The 19,114-nt window shown below is 38.6% G+C and overlaps 1 protein-coding gene across 1 annotated transcript in view; it reads left to right on the top strand.

The window, feature by feature from the left end:
* The window catches only part of LOC117418209 (sorbin and SH3 domain-containing protein 1), a 125,610-nt gene that overhangs the window by 19,282 nt on the left and 87,214 nt on the right, over positions 1–19,114 (top strand). Inside the window, exon 2 of the mRNA XM_059035725.1 lies at positions 13,320–13,374. The gene's annotated coding sequence lies outside the window, so the exon portion shown is untranslated. The remainder of the gene's footprint in view (positions 1–13,319; positions 13,375–19,114) is intronic.

The raw sequence follows: 19,114 nt of genomic DNA, 5'->3' as shown, positions 1-19,114 counted from the left end.
TACAACAATGTCCAAATGTAATTATTGAGATCTCTTTAATTTTAATTTTTGCTGCATCATGTTCTATTCTGAAACATGGCCTTCATTTAATTGCATTACATAATCCAGTTATATCACAGTGCTTTTTTCAGTTAGTCATCCTTTTAGCCATCTTTGTATTGCTTAGCAAATAAGAGAGCTGGGCAGCTGTTCCTTATGAAGGTCTTAAAATACACTTCAAATACTTTTTATAACGTCAAAGCTAAAACAGCCCGACACCAGGAATGTTGATTATTGTAATTGAACCTCCCTTCATTCATTCAGGCTAATCTAGTTCCAAAGACAATCAGTGCTTTAAACTATTAGGTATCTGTAATTCACTCCTGGTTTTATTATTAACAGTAATTTGCATTATTATAATATAACTTCTAACATTCAGCACCAACCTCATACTGTAGTTCAGGAAGCTCAAATTGTTCAACTTGCCGATGACGGCTTTCAAAACAATTTATGTTTAATATTTAGATTGTGGATGGCACCAAATTAAACAACATTTTCCTCTAGATTTCAGACTTTTGAGAAGACAGAGTGAAAGCATGGCTTAGAATAAGGCCCATTGTTTGTAACACTTCCGGATTGAATAAAGCTTTGCATGCATTTAGTGCCATGTGTACTATGAAGGAAAGTGACATGTGCTGCCTCAACATGTGACCCATGGCGGACTCGCCTAGCCGTGAAAGCGTGGTCTGGTAATCACAACCAGCGGATGGATTGCTTAACCAGGTTGATCTTTGTGGTCCTACCCAGCATCGTGGCCAGCATCAAGAACATGGTCTCCATTACCTCTTTTCCACTGTACAACCGAGCCACGCTGGGGCCACGCCTAGGAGCCTGGTTATATTTCCACTGCAGCCAGAACAAACGTGTTGACTCGCACATTGTCGGTATTAGAGCCGTTGTATAGAGTTTAATACGCAACAGACCAATGTTGTCTTTATGTCACAGGAGTTCATACTTGCTATCCGGAGAGGGCTGCTCCACAGTGTATGGCCTTTGCTTCAGTTGGTAAACTGCTCATCCAATATTCTTGTAATGTCGGACAAGCTATCATCATCCATAGACACTCATGGCTTCTGTTTTGTGAGGCGATGATCTCGTTCAGTTTTAAGCGCAGATCACTGGGTGTGTGAAACAGTGCAATCATTCTTGCAGGTTTTCAAAGGGATCCCAGTAACCCAGGTAATAGATGTATAACATACTATAAACAGAAGTGGTCTTTGAGATGCCCACACTAATAGCACTTCTATTCTTGTTAAAAGGCAGAACACAAATTGTCTCTTACCTATGAGTCCCGTCTGCAGAACACTGTAGTGTCAAATGAAATTGATCAGCTATTGCTGTATTTGCAAAAGATAGTTTCAACTTGGAGCACTGGAAAGAGGGATGAAGAAGAAAAGGAGTATATTCCTTGTGATAACTGCTTTGAGACTGTATTTTTTCTGACGCAGGCTCTGCCCCTGCTGTATTCCATAGCATAAGTGTCAGCAGAGATATTTAAAGACAATGAAAAATTGCTCTAGAAGAGAGTAGGTGACTAGTGTCTCCTTACTAGCAGCAATGTTCATTCAAAGAATTTTCTTTTATTGAACACAGATTGCATGTTTTAAAGACATTGATTGGGCTTACATTGTGTTATGTCTTTAACAAGTAGTATGGGCTGTGTGAGCCAGACCCCATGTGGTATCCCTATGTGTTGCTTGTGAATGCATACTTCCTATTTGCAATGGAGATCTATTTGCAGGCCTGTCATCATTGAAGGCTTAGATGTCATATTGTCCACCCAAGGCTGTAAATCGATTGGTTTCCATAGTAATGGTCTAAGAATCTGAACTAAGATGGAACCCAGAAATGCTATGAATTCCATTATATGAGAGTAGGTGTTAAAACTTCATGCTGATATTACCAACTAAGACATAGCATCTTTTACTGTAAACTGATGTGATCCATCTGCGTTTCCTTCCATCTGATGATGTAGATATCCTTCTGCCTGGTGTTGATGGCTGAAGTGTAATGCTGGCTCCAGGGATCAGCATATTTTGCTTCCTTGGCGCATCAGCACACACAGCGGCTGTGATGCTGGCTCCGGGGATCATCCATAGTGCAGTCTCCCTAGCGCATCAGCATGACAAGCGTCTGGACTGAGCTGAGTAGGGTACTTCTCTGCAGTCTTCAAGTGGGCACCTTCTATCCTTGGTGTTTTGTCGACTAGCCCATGACACCTTAAGAGGGCTCGACAGTTATTCTGACGTACCAGCATCACCCCCTCAGTCCCCCACTCAGCTGAGCCCAGCTTACTTACCTTCCTTTACATTGACGTTGCTTTCTTTCTACTGTGCTTGAGGTCCCCAACCAGAATATTTTTGTCTCAACCAGAGCCAGTTGCTGCTCCTCTCTGTTGCTTCAGATATGTTCTTCTATGCGTCTTAACTCTTGACCATGGAATCCGATGTCTCTGAGAAACCTGGTTGTGGAATGTGCCACAAATCCTCGACAACCCACCTCCACTGGGTAAACCTGGACTCTCCATCCTCGCTGTTCTGCTTTGGCAACTAGTTGAGCGTACCGAAGTTTCTTCCTTTCATACGCCTCATCCACAGCATCCGTCCATGGCACCATTAACTCTACCAGGTGAACAAGGCGTGCTGATCCAGACCACAAGATAATGTCAGGTCAAAGGTTAGTGGTGGCAATCTCAGGTGGATAAATAAGCCATTGTCCAACATCTGCCAGCATTTTCCAGTCTCTGGCAGCTTCCAGTTGTCCTAGACGAGTTTTGATTTTAATACCTGTACTTGGAGGTTGCTCCTCTGGATGGAGGAATGTTGTTCTTCATGTCATATATTGCTGGCTTGTCTTCCAGTGCTAAGGCCAGACATTGCAGCACCTGGTCATGATGCCAAGTAACACAAAGGACACCATGGATCCTCTCCTACCCATATATTAAGGTTCTGTGGTGATGGGAGAACATCATATGTTGACCTGATGAGGAAACTGATCCAGCTCTGTTCCACTGTCAATATATCTCACCAGCCAATCTGGCGTTGTTCCACACTCTCCCATCTCGTCCATTCTCCCTGCTTGGCCTGGGAAACTGCCTTTACACACCTCATCCTCTCCTCCTGCTTTTGCACTTCGTTGATTATCAGTTCCTCCGTTGACCTGGGGCTGTTTTGTGCCATGTAGGAGGAGCTGAACTGAGACCAAGGTCTCCTCTTCCATGCTGTACTTGCCCCATGATATCACTGATACCAAGGGCAGACTTTGCATCTTCCACAGCTTCTTTTGCTGCCCACTTTCTTCCAGTTTTCAACATAGGTGCTGCCTCCCTCACACATTGATCGTGTGACTCTACCAATGTCATTTCCAGTCGAACTTTGGCGCACTTAAACTCCTCGGTTAGAGCTGAGACTGGCAGCTGCAGTATCCCTATTATATCCCTCCCTCAGAGCTTGGTCCTTCCTTAACAGTAAATCAGCCTGAGAAGATCTGCTAATCCAAATAAGGCTGGGATCTGCTGCTCCAGTGCTTGTGTGAGACATTTACTTTAAATGACAAGTGAATCATGGCTGCAAGGAAATATTTAACAGCTGTGGTATACAGACTTCTATAAGTTATTGTAACTACGACTACAGTATGTAATCCTTGAAATGTAGACAAATGTTTTGCCAAATGCCTCTGTTAGTTTGTGGAGGTGGTTATTTATGTTTTTACAGGTTTTTTCATGGTTTTATATTAAGAAAAACATAGTTCATATTGATATTTTTGGACTATTAAACAGCATGCAAAACAAATAGGGGGAACAATAATACAGGAGTGGGTGAGTTGTGACATTAGGGCTTCTGATTTTCATTTTTAACCGATAAAACCCGATAAAACACCCCCGATACAAAAAAAACTTAAATCGGTGGATAGCCAATAAACACCGGAAAACACCGGAAAACACCGGAAAAACTGTGGAAATGGTTAATCAATTCACGTTGACTTTACCCTTCACATTAAAAAACAATAAAACCTACTACAAAAATAATAATAATAAATACATTTACATGTGCTGCTGTGCAATGTCCCGCCTTCTTGACTTGTATCTATCATTGATTCGTTCGGAATACTTTAAACCTGCCTCAACTACTGAGTGCACATTCCTACATTTCTATTGGAGACTCCGCTTGTGAGATTTAAAATGGATGGAGGCTTGTTAGCGGGATTTATAGCTGTATTACAGTTAAGATACAGGGGATTTAAAACAGAATTGTGGCAAAATGTACAACAATGCCTACACACAAAAACCCCAGAAGAATGTGTCCGTGACCATAGGGATTTTGTTGTAGAAGACAGCAAAGGAAAGAAGGTACAACTAAAGTGTGCAAGTACTGTCAAGTTACTATACGTATTTTGACACACAAAAAAAAAAGCGCTCAAGCATTTTGGAAAGTAACCGAAAACACTAATTTCATACAGTATATCATAAACGAAAGCCCTGAAAAAAACGGTTTACATAAAACTGGAAAATAGATAAAAATAAGCACGGAAAAATGCAATTAATAAAACCCGAAAAACAGAAGCCCTAATTATAATGCCTGCTGAGCTGGAAATCTGGTTTATTGTAGCACAGCCATGAGTGATCCCCAGGCTCTTAGGGTGACAGACACCAAAACACAATAAATGACAGAATGACATTAACAACCTCTTGAACTATGTAATGTGACAACAGAATAATGAAATACATCAACAAATAAAAAAATATGAACATGAATACAGCAATAATTCAACATTTTCCCCACAACTCTGTAGTCCTAGCGTCCTTTTCACCTATTTACATACTCAACACTGGTGCGGAGCTCTTGCCCTGTGCACCCCATGGACTGTAATAATAATAATAACTGGAAGTTGCAAGCAACTTTACGGCTCCAAGGAGTTATTGTGAAATTTAAGCATTTTGATTGGTTGCCATTGTCAGTTATTTTAATTTTTTTTCACAAGCTTGACATTAATAGTAACAACACATTTGACCTTAAGGAGAGGTCAGAGGTCATGATCAAGGTAATTTTTGAATAGCTCCCATATGGGTTCCTATCTGTGTTCCATAGTAACCGTGACCCTATCTACACTCTGTAATGAGTTATAAGCTAGTTTTACATTTGACCTTAAGGAGAGGTCAAGGGTCAAGGTCAATATCAAGGTATTTTTTTTTTAATCGAGCATACATTAATTCCCTTAGGCCTTCACTACTCTTTGAAGTTTCAAGAGTTTTTGTTCAACGGTGTTCATTTTATGCGCAATATATGCAACTAAAATTTGATTGGCCCACGGCAGCCATGTTTTTTACTGTAGCAGCTTCATTTGGGTGACAATTGGCGGTTTTGGAGAAGAAGATATTTCTTTGTTAATTAGGTTGTCCAACATGGCCGCCATACCACTGAACCAATCAGCTTAATTTCGAGCACCGTGCATCTTGGACAATCCATAACCATGTATATCAAGTTTCAGAACTCTGCGATAAGTGGTTTCCGACAAGATGTTTGGAAATTGTCCAAAATTTGTTGTAAAATCCAATATGGCTGCCAAACCATGTGACCAATCGCGTTCATTCATTTGGGCATTAGTTCCCATTGGCATCTACAACTCTGTGAAATTTTTGTTGGCAGAAAGAAAAATAATAATAACTAGAACTGCCAGGCAGTTTTACGGCTTCCAAGATCAGTACCAGTTGGACATTTTGGCAAGCTGTAGCATTGCAGCACAAGTGTCAGCAACAGATCCATTTTATGGAGCAGTTTCAATTCAAAATACTGCATTAGTTCATTATCTCATGATAACTTTAAACACCATAGGAACCATGACCCTATGCGCACTGTAAGGAGTTATAAACTAGTTTTACATTTGACCTTAGTTGAGGTCAAAGGTCACAGGCAAGGTGATTTTTGGATAGAGCATATATGGGTTCTTATCTGTGTTCTATAGTAACCATTAACCTATATACACTCTGTATATATATATAATTGAAACTGAATGATTTTAGGGTTTTTTATTTTATTTTTATTATTGTTATTTTTAACTCGGTCTACTTAGTAGCCTAGACAATTAACACACAATAGATCGTGGTCCTATACAGATGCTCAGAATGAGCTGGAGGGGTTAGTGGCACATGTGTGTATTCTGTATTCTCCCAACACGCTGGGAAAACCAGAAATGTCATAAAAATTTGTTTTCAAGGCTTGTAAGTGCACCCTGATTTTAGTCAAAATTAGGTACTTAGGTGTTCGGCTCAAAAATACATTGAGCACAACTGGCAACACACGAGAAAAAGCGCACTGGGAAATGCCAGCAACAATTGCGACTGTTTAAAACATGCTTTCAAAAGTTCTTAACAAATTGATGCAATTGCCCGCAGCTTTAGTACATCTCATTACAATATTTTTGATCCCTCATTTGCACTATCTCCACCTTGTTTTTTTGTGAATTTCTGCAGGAATGCCCAGAATTACATATTCATTTAAGGCTAAAGTGCAAATAAGAACTGGGGCTGCAAAGCATTCGTTAAAATGATGCTAAGAGCGTTGCGTTTGTTTAGTACATTTCATGCTACACTTCCGACTTGCATGTGGTTTGCAGTGATTGCGACAGACTCAACACTTTAGTACATCTACCCCTTATTGTTAAACATTGTATTACCTGTATTGTATGAGCAATATTGAGTCTGTGTTTTAAAGGGATTGTCAGCAATTGATATAGTCTGTTATAACCTTCCTTCTTCCCAGTGTTCATTCATTAACCTGGTTGCTAAATCACAAGTTTCTTCTCAAGCATATTTTATATTTGAAGATGGCCCGCAATCAACTCCCGCAGTAATTGATTGTAATTTGAATTCGATCGTCTTAAGCTGCACACAGCCGGACTCAAGCCGTCCCGACTCATCTCATTTCAACTGGGCATACACGGTCTGGATGAATCGTAACAGTGTGCCTGCCTTTAAAACCAAGGTTATCCAGATTTCAGTCGTGATGTCTTCAGATTTGATTTGTTGAATCTTTTTCAGTCGCAGTTTCGTTCAGATGTGATCAGATGTGTGCGGCGGTTGCCGACCAAGACTGACTGAGACTGATTAGTCATAAGGGTGTCAACCAATGGTGAAGCAGGTTTAAGTGACGTGGCTTGTCACGTGACTTGTCATATTAGATGGCGGAATATTGAAGACATAGTAATCACCAGGATCTAGTTGTAGTCAGTCTAATTCCGTCTTAGCAGTGTGCGACACCCAGTCAGGGTGTGACATCAAACCAAAACTGAACACAACTGATAGTGGAATCTGTGCAAACTCAGATGAGATGAGTCGGGACGGCTTGAGTCGGGCTGTTTGCGGCGGGCATTTGCACAAACAGTTCTTCAGGCATATTTGCTTTCTGGGTTGTTGACAAGGCTGGCTTGACACATGCACCTTTAATAAAGAGTAGGAGTCTAATCGTTTCAGATTTTACATTTACAGATTAATAAATGTTTATTCCTTTCTCTAACTGCACCCTAAATGTGCTATCAATTTTCTTCCAAGCCATGTTTTAAACATTTTTTTATATATATATATATATATATATATATATATATAATGCAGATGTTGTCTTAACTGTTTCTCAAGACTTTCCAAAAGCCTGATGTAAAATCAGAGGTTTTGCATCAACTTGTGTTTGATATATTTTCGGCTTGCAGTACAAAGAGTGTATTTGTGCTTCTTAAAATGATGTAGTATATATTGTACAATGGTTGTACAAGTACAGATATGTGGACAGCAGCTCCATCTGTATTTCAACTTTTCTTTGTGTAGTAAATAAATAAAGTCCATTGGCTGTTCTCTATGTCTGAGATCTGGATTTGCTGGGCATGATGGCCTTTCTATCTAAGGTAATGAGACCAAACAATATTTTCAGGCCTGCCACTGACTGGACATGCTACTAGACAGGTTTCTTGAAGTGATCTGATATAAAACCAAAGCTAAATAGAGGCACACAGTGGGTCTGAGTGGGTAAAGCAAAAGTAATCCATAAATGATGGATGGTATAGCCATTGAGTGACGAAGCCTTGTATATGGCAGCAGTGTGGAGTAGTGGTTAGGGCTCTGGACTCTTGACCGGAGGGTTGTGGGTTCAATCCCCGGTCGGGGACACTGCTGTTGTACCCTTGAACAAGGTACTTTACCTAGATTGCTCCAGTAAAAACCCAACTGTAAAAATGGGTAATTGTATGTAAAATAATGTGATATCTGAATAATGTATAATGTGATATCTTGTAACAATTGTAAGTCACCCTGGATAAGGGCGTCTGCTAAGAAATAAATAATAATAATAATAATAATAATAATAATAATAATAATAATAATAATAATAATAATAATATAAATAATTAAATGTTTACTTATTGCGTTGCTGGCTGATGGCACTGCAGAAATATGTACAGTATGTGGTGCAACTGGACAAGAATCTGCCCATAGAAATACAGTAAGTGAAAGGCCTCTTAGCTGGCTAGAGAAATATGAAAATATATGCGCTTTTGAACACCAGCACATTGACGATAAAACACAGCAAGTTGAGCATCCGAAGGGTTAGGGGTGTAACAGTATACTAACGTCCCAATATGAGTGGTATTGTGTGCAGCTCACAATATGATATGTATCATGATACTTGTAATGGTCCTGATTGGCTAAGATAAAATCATAATTTAATGATAGACTACTTTGTTAAAACACAAAAATGTAATGAGTTAGGGAGCGTATGTATTCATACAAACTATAAAACACTTATTTTGTTTTGTCGTTGTCCCCCCCTTCCCCCGCAAGAACCACTACAATGATCTATGTTGTGCTTTTGGTTTTGTATCATGATACAAACGTATACATATCTCTTTTATGATACAATACATATATTGTGTAACGAAGGTTTTCACGATTGAGTGATATATCCCAAACCCCTAATGAGTTACCACATACAAACAGCTTAATAGGTAACACATTCTGTTGTTGTATACGTTGAACATTGTATTTTAGAAGGTACAGTGTGTCTTTTTCATAGAGAAACTTGAATGTCATTCACCCGTTTGAGTAAAGCAGGATGTCACAGCATATGTAGAGCAGATTTCTAACAGCTATTGTTTTAGTTCAATGCACTGGTTACATCAGAATTAAAAACACAAATCTGGCACTGAAGTTAAGCCAGGTAATAATATATTTTATTATTTTGAAATAGCAAAGAATGCACAGAGGGACTCTAATACTGGGTAATATGCAGGTGAAGGCAGTTCTGTTGTATTAGAAATGAAAAATTTAACTTTTCAAGTTTAATATCCTGGGACTACTAAAAACCTTAAAACAGAACATTTATAATCAAAGACATTTGTGGAGCTGCTTCAAGGAAATTGGGAGCTTTAGTAGTCTCAGAATTCAACAATAAAGATGGATTGTTCATGGAAAGGAAGGCTGGGGCACAGGCTTAACCCTTAAGGAACAAGCGTTTTTCAGAGGGATGCTCCCCCAGGACAAGGGTTTTTTTGCTATATTTGACTTTCTTGAATATAAAAATTCACTAAAAAATCTATTCTTTACAGTATCATCTTGGAATTGGTGTCCTTTTTTCAGAACACTCAGGGGAACATTATAAAGTACTTCAGAAACCATAAAAATGTTTCGCTTTTTTTTTCAACGCAGTATTTCAGGGGTTTTTTTAACGTTTTTTTTAATGGTAAAGTATTTTTTATTATTATGTATTCTGCTTAGAGATACATGTATAAAAATGTGTTATTCTTACAAAACTTCCTGAGCATTTTGTTGAAAAATGTTAATGTTTGGGCAAATTACAAGACATTGTTTCACCTGAGTGATTACAAACGTTTATTCTCAGGGTCTTTATAAGCAATAATGGGTACTACTCTCGATTTTTTTTCTTTTCTCAAAATAAGTATTTATAAATAAATAGTTCTTCATTGCATTATAATCAGTAATAAGGAAAAAAAAAAACATACATGTAGTTCTTGAAACATTATCTGCATATATCCACTTGTTTCTTGATGTGTATAAATACTGTAAAAACATATATATATATTAAAACACATGAGACCAGAATAAATGTTCTAATATAATTATAAGTCAAATACAACAGATTTACAGTGTTTTCCTATTTTAACAACTTCCTGTTATTTTTTTGTTTCTGCGTGCTGCTGTAAACTGTCTCCGCCCTTTAACAATGAAATGCCTGTTTCAGAGACGAAAAAAAAAACAAGCAGGCAGTGAAATGCAATCCCTCCCCTATCCAATGATACAAGATGTACTGCAAAGTATGGTGGCCCAGAAAGTGCATTTTTTATCATGTTTACCCGATCACGGGCCCAGAATGACATTTATGTATGACCGTGTTTACACGATCACACGGTCCTTAAAAGGCTAAAAAATAAATAAAATAAACAAACGTTGATCTTTGACTCTCAAACCAAGCTAACAATGTTCCAGGGCAATCCAGCACAACCCTGTATCCACGCATGCCAATTATTGATGTTTATGTTGACATAGCTGGAAAATAGTTTGAGTGCAGCTGTTGCAGATTATAATAAACCCATGTTTTTATTGGGAGCATGTTTTCCTTTTGACATGTGATGCCATCTGTGTTGATTGTCCCATGTCTCACCTATTTAGAGAGGCTATATGCAGTAGTTACTAAACCCTGCGCCGGACAGAGACACACTAATGATAGTCCTCCGGGGTAACCTGAGGTGTACTAGTTTCCTTTTCCATGCTGTAATAGCGAGGTGCCGGGCCTGGTTAAAGACAGTCTGTGCTGTTGTGTTAACAACACAGATATTTGTCTGCGCTTTGGGATGGCCTTGGTCTATAAAAGTGAAATGCTGCTGTTGTTTATTTATTGTTAAAATTACATGCATATCAAAGAAAGCACAAGTCAATTAATACTGAACAATTTAAATGTTTACAGTTTGTACTGCGCTGTATAGGTTGTGTTTCATGCCTCTAACGATTAATATATTGGACTAACGCAAAGGATAGCTGGTGTATCTCATTACACCTTTTTAAAAACCTTGTAGGTTGAAGGGACCCATGATCTGTCATTCTGATCCCACCTTGAACTGTCCAACCTGGAAAGTGAGACCCCCCTGCCACCCTCTCTTTTTACATTACTATTATTCACTGGCTAAATGCTCCGGATTGATTCTGACATTGTTTTGATGTTTTACAATGTCTTGATACTTGAATTAAAGGTTCTCCCCCAGTACTGATGCCAGCAGTTCTTATCTTCCTACCTCTTAAGAAATTCTGGCAACACCTGTACAGAGGGCAAGGTAACAGGCAGTTCAAGGTGAACAGCTTGAAAGACCACGAACTTGCAAAGTTTAGTCTGAAAAATCTGAACACCTTCCCAAGGAAATGACAGTTGGAATTCTGAGAGGAAGAACAGATGACAATGGTGGTAAATGTCAAGCTTGCTTCGGTGTCTTCAATGGAGAAAGAAATTCCTGATAGATGCCTTGGAGTAGCTTGGTACTTAATGACAAATTGTTTTCTAGCCTAGTACAATAGAAATCACTGTAATCCTCTCTATTTAGGTATTCACAGTATTTTTGTATGTACAGTATATGGTACTTCTCAGTGTCGGATCTTTTAAGAAAGGATCATTCATTTGTCTGTTGGGCTGATGTCTGTTTTGTTATCCCCTGGAGAAATAAAATGGAGGTATCCAAATGTACAGCTATAGTTTACGTCTATCTAACTTGTGAAGAAACTTCATGGTACTGTACAGATGACTGTAATTTTGTATTCACAGTGGTGGTGGGAGATACAGTTTCTCAAGACTTTGGGGATGTGCTGTAGAGTCCTGATGGACACAATGCTGGATACAGATACCAAATGGGTGGTAAACGAGAACAGGCCCTCCTACAAAAAAAGACCTTGGATCCAGACATTGTGGAAACACAGTTATAAAGGCTAACAAATGCTTGGTTATATAGTAAAAAAGGAGGTTAATAATGGCCTAGACCACTCCTAGAATACGGTGTTAAGTTTACACTTGTCACACTACAAAACACATCTTGCTTTGGAGAGAATTTCGAGACGAGCAACTAGATTAATGCCAGGGCTCAAGGGTGTGAGTTATGAAGGCTGAAGAAACTGATCCTTTTTAGCCTAGAACATAAAAGGGTTGATGGATAGCGCAGAGACAAGGACCAGAGGACATACTTGGGAGGAGACAGATTTGCAACAGAGGTTAGATAACTTTGTCACAGAGAGTGATGGGTGTATGGAATGGGTTGCCAAACCATGGTGCTGCTGCTGATTCACTGAGAATCGTCAAGAGCCGTTAGCGTGGTTCTTGGATCTATTAGCTATAAGGAACCAAACAGCCATATGGCTTCCTCCTTGTTTGTAACTTTTCAAATGTTCTTATCTTCTTGTAGTCTGTCCATCTGTATATATGGCATGCTTTGGCTTGTTCCTTTTCAACGCTCACAAAATACTCCAATAAATCACTCACCATTTACAGTATGTATTTGACTGGGGTTCTTCATTGGAACACCATGAAACCTGTTCATTATACAAAAGGTTTCACTGCTTTCAGTTTGTGTCATTTCTGACTAACCAGGCTGATGACACACTGTGATTTGAGTGGGGCTGAGATACTGGCATCCAGTAACAGGAAAGCGTGGGTATGACTGACACACATTTCATTTGCTGTGATTTTCCATAGCTTGGATATCAGATGGTCAGAAACAGAGACTATCTCATTAAGTAGCAAAGTCACTGCAACCTGTAGCACAACTAACAGGTTTTTGATGTTTCAGTAAAGAGCTTTTTTGAGTCAGCTCATAAATAAATATCTTACTCTGATAGGTGAGTGGTTTGTTACGGTATTGTGTGAGGCCCTGAAACATAAACAGTGACAAAGAAGACAATCTAGACATACTGTACATACAGGTTTGTGTGTGTTGCACTGTTACTGTACTTGAATTGTGATGAAACATCATAATCCAATATGTAGATTTTTGGCATTCAGTTGGCAAATAAGGTTGTTTCTTGAATAACCTGAATTTAATGACATTTTTGTTTTTGTTACAAAAAGTTACTGAACCTACTGACCTTCCAAATCACACCACAGTTCCATTATATCTTCTGTAAATCCTTCACTAGCAATTCAAGTAATATAGTTTTTCTCCTGTGTTGAGCTTACAGCTGTCCCAGAGGGGCTCTTCGCTGTTGTGCACTGTCATTTCTAAGAACTGGTATTTTTCCTTTGCAGAGGCTTTTAAGGAGACCAGGGTTCAGTGATATATTGGATCAGCAGAACTGATAAGGTAAGGCAGAGAACATTTCTTTACTGGCTCTGGGATTACATAATAGTTGTACATAACTGTCCTTATTAGGTAAACTGTGATGGGCTGAGACTACTTAACACACACTATGTTATTGCTACAGGACAAGATGATTTTTTTAAAGTAATTTTGGATGAAGGTTTTGATAAATTGGAACGATACAGTGCACCAACTTGAGGTTCTAGTTGTAATGGAAGACAGTATTTTAGAGAGACAGGAACTTGGATAAATCACTACAGTACAATCAAGTGTTTTTTAATGGAGGAAACGTATAATGTGGATTGACGGTCTAGGGTATGATATTGTACAAATGATCTTCAAAAATGATTTTGCCAATACTGGCGTACAGTATAACGTAAACATCCCGTAAGAATTGGAGGTAAACGCTAACTAAAGTGAAAACTAACGGATATGCTGGGGATATTTTTAAGATGGAGATGGCAGAATATTACCTGATGTTGCATATTTCTAGATAGATCTGGTGAATCATTCATTCAGTAATGATTAAACTTTGTTGAAAAGTTTGGTCTGTTTCAGCAGAGTTATTTTTTATAACATATAAAAAGAACCATCATACATTTGAGTACTGTCCAAACTAAAACATAATAAGAAGTATATTTTAATGGTTACAGGTTGACTCTTGTGTAACATGAACAATAGAAACCACAGTTTGTTAAATTGGATTCTTTCATTAAAACATTATTTACTCTACATAAAATTTTACATATCCTGATTAGCACTAATCTTAGATAGACTACCTAATGTTACCTCAGGTAAGGTAGTCCAATCAGGATCTCTGAAACCACTGTCCTTGCTTAGTTAGAAAATGGAAAAATGACTTTTTAAAGCTTGATATAGTATATGATCCCCATTTTGAAGCGAAAACAAATAGGCTAAAACATTGCTCTGTAAAAACAACTTGGTTTTAACTGGTTTTATTCCTTTAGTCTCAATACCACTGCTATGAAGCTGTATACAGATGCTCACAGGTCACAAGCTTTTATTGACACATCCTACGTATAAAATACTGCAAGTGCACACACACATAAATATAGTGTAATAAACACCCTAAAGTTCTCATCAAGCAAGGTGGGATTGGAAACAACTGGTGCTAATGCTGTGCATCTGTGAGAGACATTAATCAATACTCATAGTGATGGAAATATGAAATGCAGCTAGGGAGAACGCTGTGGAACAGTGCACAGAGAGCTATACAGAATGGGTAAAGCAGCTAGGGAGAGCAATATGGAACAGTGCACAGAGAGATATACAGAATGGATTTCTACTCACTACAATTAAGATATTCAAGTTCTTTAAAAACAAAAATAAAGAAAAAAAACTTTTAATGGCAGGCATTCTCAAAATGGTGTCTGTAGAGGTTGCCCACAGATCATTTTTAGAAACATCTCTTTTGTAACATATCACATATTTAATGTACAAAAAAGATCTTACACTGTTGTGGTGAGAGACAGGCATTGTGGTACTTCCAGAGCACATACAGTACATTAAACTAGTTTTCACTGTACAGTTTTTCTTTCTGGTTTATGGCTTTTTCTTCAGTTTTCAGTTGGGGGTCCTGTGACAGGATGACAGAGGTTTGAGGCTCAGAGACAGTGAAAAGGGCAAAATAATGATCTTTATTAAACAAAAAATAATCAAATAAATAGGCACAAGGGCCAACAAAGAGGTTTAAATACAAATAATACACGTGAAAACTTACAAAATAAATGGTCAGGTTCCAAGGCTTTTCAAACAAAACACTCCCTCCTTCCAAACACAAAACTCCCCAAAACCCAGCACTCCCAAACAGAAAAACACCCCCACACAATGGGTTTCACCTGCCCTTTATACTCTGTGGCTGGAGCCCAATTAACTAATAATTAACAATTAAGCACTTAAGGCTCCAGCCACATTCTCACTTGTATTTTCACAGGGAGGAACTTAACCCCCTCCCTGCTGATCCAAACCAAAACTAGAATCACAAAAAACATAATGAAAACAGTAAAAATAACAACAATAACAAACACAAATTTATAGGGGCGAGCTAGCACCCCATCACAGGTCCCTATTCAGAATTGTTCAAACAAAAAAGCCTGAAAACATCTGTTCTGGGGTTGTTATGCACAGGTAGTTTTAGTGGGCAATCTACACATCCAAACTACTTTATCCTTCAGTAAAGCAGCCAGATAAATCCCAGATTTATATAATGCCACCATTAAGAGAGCAGCACAGATTCCTGGGAGTCCTCTAACGCAGAACACTTTCCGGAGTTTATCTTGTAAACTAACTAAGCACCCTGCCAAACACACTTAATTCTAGGAAAAATCTATCTAGCATGCAGTGGGACCATTAGGCCCTGTAGCTCCTCAGATAAACTCCATGAAGGATGTCTACAAGTGTAAACTGCACAGCAACTCCTTATGAGGCAAAGAATTCCCCGGAATTATTTTTGTATTAGTCAGTGTGCCGTCCTGCAGCTTTTTCTGGGGCTCTGCATGCTGGTTAAACAAGACAATTCCAGGCATACATCTCTGATACACGTAGGTTTGGGATAATCTTGTTTAGCCTGCATGTAAACCTCTGGGAGAAAGCATTCTTTATAAGAACAGAAGTACATGTACGCATGAAAGGAGGCCATTTGGCTTGTCTGAGAAGCTAATGATTCTACCTTTAACAACATCACTAGGTAACCCATTCCATAGCCTCACCACTCTCTGTGTGAAGTAGTGTCTTCTTTCCTCTGTCCTAAATCTATCTCCACTTAATTTCCAAGTATGTCCTCTGGTCCTGTTTTTTTGTACTGTACTTAGTATTGGTTAGGGTTTACACAATTTTAAAGACTTCAATCATGTCCCCCCTAATTTTCTCTTTATTCAAGGTTTAATAGATTCAGTTATTTCAGTTATCTTCATAGCCCATTCCTTTTAATCGTGTTGCTCTTCGTTTGGACTCTCTCCAGGGTCACAATGTCCCTTTAGGACTGTGGGAAGCAGAACTGTACTCCAGTGCGGTGTCAGCTGTGTATTATGAGCAGTAACATAATGAGAAGACCCGTACTATAACACACTTAGAACAACAACAAAAAACACACAATATTTGACACATTAGAAACATCATAAAAAAGAAGACTGGGGACAGTAGAAACCTGAATTTGAAAGGCATTTTTAGAAAACATTAATGCAATTATTGCTTTCTGATGGTTTAACTGTCTTATTAAATATAATATGAGATGAATAAAGTGTTGCATTGAGTTTGTGTTGGTCAAGTGCAATTCCAGGCTTTTCCTACTTACAAGAGGTCAGGAATGGGACCCCAGGAGGAACTACAGTATTATAAATCAGAAAGTCCATGTAGTCTTTCACAAACCGCTCGGCAGCTAATTGTTGAATAAGGGTAACATACCTCAAGATTCAAAAGGCAGTCAAATGATGTTTTTAACCATTTAAAGAGCAGGTATTTTGAGTTGTTATCGTGGTAGACTGCTGATTCATTAATAAGTTTGCCGCAAAGCATTTGCCAGTATAAATATTGTGAATACTGCAGGTCCAATAGAAATGCGTCTAGAAATATCGGTACCTGTAATTTCCTTCACATATCTGTTACTTGTTTGTGTTTTGTGAAGTCATATAGTAGTAGTAATAGTTCAAAGCAGTAACTCTTGACTTCACTCTAGGGAAAAGGTGCAAGTTCAACACCAAGCCTACCTAGTTTTGATACCCAATGCATTACTTTGGGAGTATAGAAAAACAAACCATGAAGTAGCGTGTGTGAAAGTAAGTACAGTGCAGTGAAAGTACTGCAAGACTGTATCTGTATTGCACATGCTTGTTCCCTGTGTGCACATCACATGGAATTCAATACGCTGTACAGTAGTGAATGTTCAAAGACTACTGTAGTTACGAGTGTGTTGTTTACTGCTGTCAACACAAGTGAAATAACCACAGCACTGTGTGAACGTCTATGCAGTATTCTGTTTATATACCAAGTACAAGTACCATGCACCCGTTTCCCAGCCAGTATCCTTGACAGCTCATGGTCATTGAAGACCTGAGGTCTTGGGTTTCCAGTGAATGATGGGGACACTCACATGATTTAGATAACAGATGAGGAGAGTTCAGGACTCATGGCTTCCTCTGCTGTTTACAGGTCAGGATAGAGGCCAGTAGCAGGCATACTGGCTAGAGTAGAGGAAGGTTTCATTTTACCAGTGTGAGCATCGATCATTGTAATGGCTTCAAACATTTTCAACGTGAGCCCAGTCCCAACGATGACCTTGCTTGACCAGCACCTACTGTTTTCAATGGTCCTGCATTGCGTGGAGTTTAGTGTTTAGTTTAGTGACCAATATCCTCCCAGGTTAAGACCTCCAAACTAATTCCACTTGTGAAAATAGGCACAAGGGATGAGAGACTAGACCTTGTCCCTCTGCCTCACCTTTCAATAATCTTTCTGTGTATTTATCTATAGCAGTGGTCATAAAGTTCTTTGGCCAAGGGGGCATTTCTGTATATTCATTAGGTTGTGATATTTAACTAAATACTTATTCCAACTTGTAAAATATACAGATTTATGAAATGGCATAGAAACAGACCAAGAGTATTGCAGTATTCGTGATGATGTTGGCCGTCGTGGGCAGAGCACTCTGGTCTTCATGACACAAATGCGCTCACAGGCACAGCTTTGAGGATTACTGATCTACAGGTATATAAAAAAAAATAATCGGTACAGAATAATGTGCACCTCAAGCAGTATTACAAAAGATCAGTTTCTAGATTGAATGCCTTTTCACAGATTAATACTCCTCTCCATGCTGCCAATTCCACACAACATGACTTCTCAGCAATAAATTCCTTCCCTGCTGGACAGGCACTGGACTGTATAACAGACAGGTTTCTGAATTGATTAACTTCTTCAGTGTATGCAGTATACAGTAAATAATCTGTTTGTCTTCATAAAGAGCTACTAACCTTTCCAGCACAACATACTCACAAGTGTATGTGTTTTGCTGTCGATTTGTTTTGTTTTGTAGGATTTACTTCCACTTGGACTCATTGGAATACACATTTTCCTGCTACAACTTTTACTACCTATAACACAGGAAGTGGTGAAGGAAACCAAGAACGTCCATCAAATGTTTATATTTTATATGTTAAAGAAAGTGTACAGGCAAAGTCAAATTTCCAGACCAAAAAAAAACCCCAAAAACATTACACAAAAAAAGGAATTACATTCTTATTCTCAGTTGTGGCATGTTCATTTTACACTGTTTAAATATGTTGTATTCCTCTCTAGAATTGTGCCTTTTGTCTTTGCATTCACTTTAAAAAAGACCCTACTGTTTTGTTGTAGGATGATAATGTAACCCTTTGAAAATTGACTTCAGGATCAAAATCGAAGCGGATTAGCTATTAAACCCACCACAAACTATTTTTGCAATAATCATACACTGGAGAACAGATTTCAAGTGCTTATTTCCACCCCTGCTACACTTCATTAGAACCCGTAATAACTGGTAACATACTGTACACCTACTCCTCTAGCAGAGGTTATAGCCTTCCACATGCTACATTGCAGCTTATTGGATCGAGCAGGAGCGGGGGACACTCATTTCACGGTACTGCATTATCATGAATTCTGGATCTCAATGCTTCTATCAAACCAGGATTCTGTATGGTCCCTCTCATATACTTTATAAGTTGACATGCTTTGACTTTTTAAAACT

This window comes from Acipenser ruthenus, chromosome 13, assembly GCF_902713425.1.
Source record: "Acipenser ruthenus chromosome 13, fAciRut3.2 maternal haplotype, whole genome shotgun sequence".
In the NCBI taxonomy this organism is placed as follows: domain Eukaryota; kingdom Metazoa; phylum Chordata; class Actinopteri; order Acipenseriformes; family Acipenseridae; genus Acipenser; species Acipenser ruthenus.
This window is presented reverse-complemented; position numbering and strand designations above follow the sequence as displayed.